Raw genomic sequence first — 8,432 nt, forward strand, 5'->3', positions numbered from 1 at the left:
ATGTTTAAATTATCCATATAAAAGTTATGCATAAAAACAGTTTAGCAATTTATTAACATACTACGGACGTATCTTTGTCAGAACAATAGGGTAAAGCTGCATGGTGTTCAGATAGTCCTAGTTTGGTTGGCCACTGGATATATGTCTGAAGATAGCTGTAACTTCACACTGCCTTAAATATTGTGTGATGAAAATGTAACATATTCTCGTGAATTTATTAAGATATTTGTGAGGAAGAAAGGGGCTACCCAGTGGTCAACATGCACTCCTGCAGGAAGCCCGCCAAAGTGATAGCTCGCAGTGCAGACAGACCATGCTTTCCATCAGTCTCCTGCAACCTCTGCTGCATACAGGTAGGGTAAGCAGGGACGTTGCCAGAATTTTGGGGCCCCATGGAGAAACAAACTACTGACCCCTAACATAGAGATCAGAATGTTTCAGATTAAAATAACATACTGAACAATATGTGTTATTAGATGTACTAATTATGAGCTTCTGCTGCTCCATACTACAATTATGCAGATTCTTGTTTCCGCCTTCATCCTTTGCCAATATTAACACTATTGCAAACATTTCTGGTTCTTAACGTTAACAAAAGCTGTCTGTGTCATGAGATTTTTATGAAACATTATTATAAATAACTACACAATTGGTGACTTTTTTTATATGGTATTGTCCGTTTGAATGAAAAAAAATACCAATGATCCATGTTTCAGATTAAATAATTTATTACCAATTCTTATAAACAAGGCTAACCCTCTTCTGCCCAATGCATAATTCCTAAATATATGCCTAAATAACATACCCAAAATAAAAATAAATCCTGAACTACCTGGACTGCAGGCATAAATGTGGTGCCTACAGAGAACATGCATCTGTGAAACGGCAACTGTTTTGTCAAGACATTATGTGGGCATTCCTGAGTAAGTTCAACAGGAGATAAACCATAGCAGAACATACTCTGAAACAGTATTTTGCCCATCCCCGGGCAGGCTTGGGTCATACAGGTTAAGGTATTTTCCCTTGTGTTTGTGCCCTGTAAACAGGGAGGTTATACTGCACCAAGAGCCCAGCATCAAGCCTTCTTGTGAGCAAACTCATTCATAATGTCTTTAAAGATTTTTTTTTCTAGCCAACTGGTTTTCAATTGAAAGGATGTTCAACCTGTCTTGGCACATTGTAGATCTTAGATAGTTCTTTATAAGTTTCAGCTTACTGAAGGCACGTTCACCTCCAGCAACTGTTCCTGGCATTGTCAGTTAGGACCACCACTTTATTTTAATGTGAAATGCCAGAATAACAGTAGAGAGAATGATTTATTTGAGCTTTCATTTCTTTCATCACATTCCCAGTGGGTCAGAAGTTTACATACAGTCAATTAGTATTTGGTAGCATTGCCTTTAAATTGTTTAACTTGGGTCAAACGTTTTGGGTAGCCTTCCACAAGCTTCCCACAATAAGTTGGGTGAATTTTGGCCCATTCCTCCTGACAGAGCTGGTGTAACTGAGTCAGGTTTGTAGGCCTCCTTGCTCGCACATGCTTTTTCAGTTCTGTCCACAAATTTTCTATGGGATTGAGGTCAAGGCTTTGTGATGGCCACTCCAATACCTTGACTTTGTTGTCCTTAAGCCATTTTGCCACAACTTTGGAAGTATGCTTGGGGTCATTGTCCAGTTGGAATACCCATTTGTGACCAAGCTTTAACTTCCTGACTGATGTCTTGAGATGTTGCTTCAATATATCCACATCCACAATATATCCATTTTCTTCCTCGTGATGCCATCTATTTTGTGAAGTGCACCAGTCCCTCCTGCAGCAAAGCATCACCGCAACATGATGCTGCCACCCCTGTGCTTCACGGTTGGGATGGTGTTCTTCGGCTTGCAAGCCTGCCCCCTTTCTCTCCAAACATAACAATGGTCATTATGGCCAAACAGTTCTATTTTTGTTTCATCAGACCAGAGGTAATTTCCCCAAAAAGTACAATCTTTGTCCCCATGTGTAGTTGAAAACCGTAGTCTGGCTTTTTTTTATGGTGGTTTTGGAGCAGTGGCTTCTTCATAGCTGAACGGCCTTTCAGGTTATGTCGATATAGGACTTGTTTTATTGTGGATATAGATACTTTGTACCTGTTTCCTCCAGCATCGTCACAAGGTCCTTTGCTGTTGTTCTGGGATTGATTTGCACTTTTCGCACCAAAGTACGTTCATCTCTCGGAGACAGAACGCGTCTCCTTCCTGAGCGGTATGACGGACGCAGTTTATACTCGCATACTATTGTTTGTACAGATGAATGTGGTACCTTCAGGCATTTGGAAATTGCTCCCAAGGATGAACCAGACTTGTGGGAGTTTCCAATTTTTTTCTGAGGTCTTGGCTGATTTCTTTTGATTTTCCCATGATGTCAAGCAAAGAGGCACTGAGTTTGAAGGTAGGCCTTGAAATACATTCACAGGTACACCTCCAATTGACTCAAACGATGTCAATTAGTCTATCAGAAGCTTCTAAAGCCATGAAATCATTTTCTGGAATTTTGCAAGCTGTTTAAAGGCATAGTCAACTGAGTATATATACTAACCCACTGGAATTGTGATATTGTGAATTATAAATTAAATAATCTGTCTGTAAACAGTTGTTGGAAAAATTACTTGTCATGCCCAAAGTAAATGTCCTAACTGACTTGCCAAAACTATAGTTTGTTTACAAGAAATTTGTGGAGTAGTTGAAAAACTAGTTTTAATGACTCTAACCTAAGTGTATGTAAACTTCCGACTTCAACTGTATCTCACCTATAATACATTTTGCTCAGTATGGGAAATGTCTGGAGTTGCATCACACATAACCAAGTAATAGATTGCATCTTCTCTTTCATAGAGTATTGTTTTCAAAACCCTTTGACCACATATTCCTATGAACTGGTTTTGGCTCTCAGGGCTGAGGTAATGAGTCAGTCGTGCTCTTTTCTTTTTGCCTCTGACTTTCTGTAAGTGCTCATGTAATAGCGGGTCATAATTTGACAACAGTTCCAGTAAGCCTAGGTAATGTCCATTATGCACATCATCAAGACTGAGTGATTTCCCCCAGAAGGGCAGATTCCTAGATGCTAAGTACAGTGTCACATCCAAAATCCTTTCTACAAGTGCTCTGTTTTTATACATTTCTGACTGGACTTGTTTCTGCAGCTGACTGTCTATACCTGTAGCTGTTGTTACGGTATGCTGAAGATTTTTCCATGCATGATTTTATACAGTTCAGTTTTTTTTCTGGGGGGGGGATGCCTGATCTGATTATGTTTATACGTTTTAATTTTCATCATAGATAATTTTTTGTCTAACATTTTTACCAGGCTAGGGCCCCATGAATCATTCATGCTGGAAGCCACTATAGAATTGAAAGGATCACCACACACTTTCCTTCTTTCTCACTTTTTCAATACAGTGGGTAAAAAGGGGTATGCCAGGTGTACTCTGCCTGAAAGAGATCAATTATTATATTTCTACTTTAAGATGTTTTTTTTTTCACAAATGCAATATTTAGATGTGTGTGGTCACACGCGTTCTATTATAAAGGCTGTCATGGCGAACTGCAATATTAGTGTATGTTTTTTTCCTCAAGACGTGAGTGTCATTTGCAGTAAAGTCTAGGCAACACATAACATTGGATTGCTTTCTTTACATTTTGTAGCTGTGAGTTAGGTTCACATTAACCACTTTTTATTTTACACAGAGACTGATCATGAAAATTCATTGTTGTTAAATGAGTTAAAACCTGCATTTCCCCCTTGCAGGGATTTTTTTTTTGCATGTTTCAGTGCAAAAAAAAAACTGTCACCTTTTTTAGGCCCTCACCAGTTTGCATCTCTGAGCGAGTGAGGATTGCCATAAATATATATGCAGCTCCAAATAAATGGGGAGAGAGAGAGGGATGTTTATTTCATTTAAGGTACAGTTGAAGTCGGAAGTTTAACATACACTTAGGTTGGAGTCGTTTAACCTCATTTTTCAACCACACTACACAAATTCCTTGTTAACATACAAATGTGATCATTCATCCTGATGATAATGTTGTCTATTGGCCTCTGGTACCTTAGCATTAGGTTCCCAAAGTGGGGTTTGCATGCAAAAGTTAGACCATTGAGTTGTTGAAAATAAATTATGCAGCTATTGATGTATAGCCTACCTGCCACTTATGAAACATGGTAAAATTAGTTATGTTTATTTTGAAAAGAAACACTGTCAAGCCTTCAACTGACAGAGCCATTGCAATTTTGAATTTTCTTCAGATGAAATCCATATGGCTGACTCCAATAATCTTCCTCATGGATAATGGCATTTCATTTGATATTATATTCATAACATTGATTTAAAATATTTTTCACCTGGCGAGCCAGCTCCTACTTTACCTTGCTACCACAATGTGCACTGTGACTGACAAAGGTAAGCATTGTTGTGGATATTAAAGTTCTGAGTTTATATGTCATGTGTTAGATATGATTTAATTACCAAAGCTAGTCAATGTTAAATGATGCTTGTAAAGCAATATGCTGCCTGTTACTAGCTAGCTAGGGTTCTAGGTTTTTTATTTGTCTTTTATTCTTATTTTTAATGCAAAGCAAAGCTGTCGTCAAGGCAAAGGGTGGCTACTTTGAAGAATCTCAAATATAAAATATATTTTGATTTGTGTAACACCTTTTTGGTTACTACAGGATTCCATATGTGTTATTTAATAGTTTTTATGTCTTCACTATTATTCTACAATGTAGAAAATAGTTTTAAAAAATAAAGAAAAACCCTAGAATGTGTAGGCGTGTCCAAACTTTTGATGGGTACTGTGTATAAATATATTTTTTATATATTTATATATTATGGGGGATTGGAAATGATGCAGAGAATTACATTGATGGAATCTACTACAAAAAAAATATTGTTTACCAACTCTGTCTCTGGAATGTCATAGCAAAGAGGTGTGAATACTTATGTAAATAAGATACAGTCATTATGGGATATTGTGTGTAGATGAGTGAGAAACTAAATCAATGTAATAATTTTTAAAAAACATTACCCTTTTTCAAATGCAATTTTCTTGTTGTGTCTGCTTATTTTTGTCAATTACAAACTATGTAACTTTTGGTGCAGTTTCTATGCTGAGAAAACATCAAGCCAATAATTACGTTGGCATGTAGAAATTATGTCATCTAGTGCAGGACTCCAATATTAGCAGGCAGAACTTAGGCAATATTTAGACTGTCCAGTTCGAAGAGCTAAGACAGAAAGGCGATATAAGGAATGGAACATATATACAGCTGTCAGATGTGGGCGTTAACAAGCAAGAACTGAGATGAGAAGATAATAATGAAGAAAGATCAAGGAAAGCTATTTTCATATAGAGGGAGGGGACTCTATATGTTATGCAAAGACAGAATCCTATAAAGGCAGGAAGGACTCTATAATATGAGAATTTAGTATTTTCATGGAGGGGCTCGGCTTGGTTACATACAGTATGTAATGGAGTCTTTCCATGGAAGGGCTCGGCTTGGTTTCATTGAAATTAAAGTCTATTTTGAATTCACAGGTTCTAGGAAAAGTGGTATATTTCTGAGTCAATATTCCACAACACTACCTCTCTCAAAGAGTGCAGTGTATAAAGTCATAACATCTGCTGTCTCAGCCACTGCCTGTCACCAAGGGAGTACCCTAAGGCTTGATCCTAGGTGCCACGCCCTTCTCAATTTACATTAACAACATTGCTCAAGCAGTAGGAAGCGCTCTCATCTGTTTATATGCAGATGATACAGTCTTATACTCTCTACCCTTAACCTTGTTCTGAACACCTCCAAAACAAAGGTCATGTGGTTTGGTAAGAACAATGCCCCTCTCCCCACCGGTGTGATTACTACCTCTGAGGGTTTAGAGCTTGAGGTAGTCACCTCATACAAGTACTTGGAAGTATGGCTAGATGGTACACTGCCCCTTCTCTCAGCATATATCAAAGCTGCAGGCTAAGGTTAAATCTAGACTTAGTTTCCTCTATCGTAATTGCTCCTCTTTCACCCCAGCTGCCAAACTAACCCTGATTCAGATGACCATCCTATCCATGCTAGACTTCGGAGACTTAATTTATAGATTGGCAGGTACAGTAAGGGTGCTTGAACGGCTAGATGTTCTTTACCATTTTGCCATCAGATTTGCCACCAATGCTCCTTATTGGACACATCACTGTACTATATACTACTCTGTAAACTGTTCATCTCTGTATACCCATTGCAAGACCTACTGGTTGGTGCTTTTTTATAAAACCCTCTTAGGCCTCACTCCCCCCTATTTGAGATACCTACAGCAGCCCTCATCCTCCACATACAACACCCGTTCTGCCTGTCACATTCTATTAAAGGTCCCCAAAGCACACACATCCCTGGGTCGCTTCTCTTTTCAGTTCGCTGCAGCTAGCGACTGGAATGAGCTGCAACAAACACTCAAACTGGACCGTTTTATCTCCATCTCTTCATTCAAAGACTCAATCACGGACACTCTTACTGACATTTGTGGCTGCTGTGTGTATTGTTGTCTCTAACTTCTTGCCCTTTGTGCTGTTGTCTGTGCCCATTAATGTTTGTACCATGTTTTGTGCTGCTATTATGTTGTGCTGCTGCCATGTTCTGTTGCTACCATGTTGTGTCTTCATGTGTTGCTGCCATGCTATGTTGTTGTCTTATGTCTCTCTTTATGTAGTGTGTGGAGTCTCTCTTGTCGTGATGTGTGTTGTGTACTATATTTATTTTTAATCCCATTCCCATCACCGCAGGAGGCCTTTTGATAGGTGTCATTGTAAATAAGAATTTGTTAACTGACTTGCCTAGTTAAATAAAGGTTAAATAAAAATAATAATAAACACGGAGGTATTTATTAAGGAGTATTGGAGGATTTGACTATACTGACAAATCTATGGATATCATAATTGCATCTTTCATACAGGTAGGCCCACCTAAGAAATGGGCACCAATAAAGCCTTCTTGTAGTTGGTGAAATCAAATCAAAATGAAGACAATTGTTGAAATGAATTACTTTCAGCACCAATGGTTGTCCACTTCTTTTTCATGATGCCTTAGCCATTCCAAAGCTGTCTGCCCCTGTGTCATTTTAGTTTACTTTCTCAGCCACTCTCTCCTGGTTAATAAGTTAATGATTTAAAAGTGTCTTTCTCATGACATTGTAATACATTTGATATCCATGCTATTGTATAGGCTACAGAAAAACCACATAGGCTACTACTCTTTCAACCGTAGGCTACATCGTTTATGTTCAATTCATTTGATGGGGCGTTGGTGGAGATGCGTGCTGGGCATTGACAAGCTAAATAATATATTGCACCCCTGCCTTTGGCAAAGTGGACACTGCTTATCATGGGGCGGCATCAGCGCTCACCTAAATAGGCCGCATGCCACTGGTTGAGAGAAGTTATCACTGTTTTGGGGCGGAATAATGTGAGGTGTTATGTGTTGTTGGAGTTGCGTCTTGGTCAGTTTAGCACTGAAAATGCGGCCTTTAAACTGCCGCTCTAGGCGGCTGCCTAATGAGCGGGCCGGTGTTGTGCAGAAAATCTCCCAATGACAGAATCCCCCCCCACCCCACACTCAATAATTCATTGCTGCGACTTGCTTGCTCGTTGAAATTTCTGCTCTTCACTCCGTTGTCAGTTTAGCCTACATTTCACTGATCTTAGTAGCAGAAAGCATTTTTTACGTGTGTCCTTCAAGGCAGCTATCAATGATCATGTCAGGTTGCGTTTAATTAAAAAAAACATTTTTTTTTATGGCGGTTTACTCGCGGTGGAGGCACTAGTAATGTCTGCAGTTTTCAGTTTGGCTATTTGTTTCAAGTGTATTCTTCTGTGAATAAATCTCTTTGCCAAAATTCGTCATCTCTCCCATGTTTTATTCGACTAGTAGTTGTTCTGAAATGTTTATTGCTTGCCAACATTTTACTCCTTCCTCTATGTTTAATATAATTATAATTAGAAGGGGGGTAAGACAATGAACTCGTTTTTGGATAGTCCGTTTGTAACTCCACACATTACTTGTAGCTTTATAATGTGTTGTTGGTCTTGGCTAGTTTAATGTTAAGGTTGGTAACTAGCTAGCACTCCCGAATGAAAAGGGGCTTGAGTGAAGAACAATATTACGTTTTTTTAAATAGTGAGAATGCTTGGGAGCTGGCAATATAATCTTTAGACATGTTGTAGTTTTCTTAAATTTAGTTTTGTAATGGACTAAAACAAGCAGACAACAAAATTCCGTGTGAAAAATTCCAAGTTTTTGCTGTGAGGCATTTAGGTAACCAAGGTAACCACAGGTTGTTTTCACCATAGGCGGGCGGTGCTCACAACGTTCTATTTAAAACCGACTGGCACTATACCAGAGAAGAAGAAGTAAACGG

The sequence above is a fragment of the Oncorhynchus keta genome, chromosome 16 (assembly GCF_023373465.1).
Source record: "Oncorhynchus keta strain PuntledgeMale-10-30-2019 chromosome 16, Oket_V2, whole genome shotgun sequence".
Taxonomy (NCBI): domain Eukaryota; kingdom Metazoa; phylum Chordata; class Actinopteri; order Salmoniformes; family Salmonidae; genus Oncorhynchus; species Oncorhynchus keta.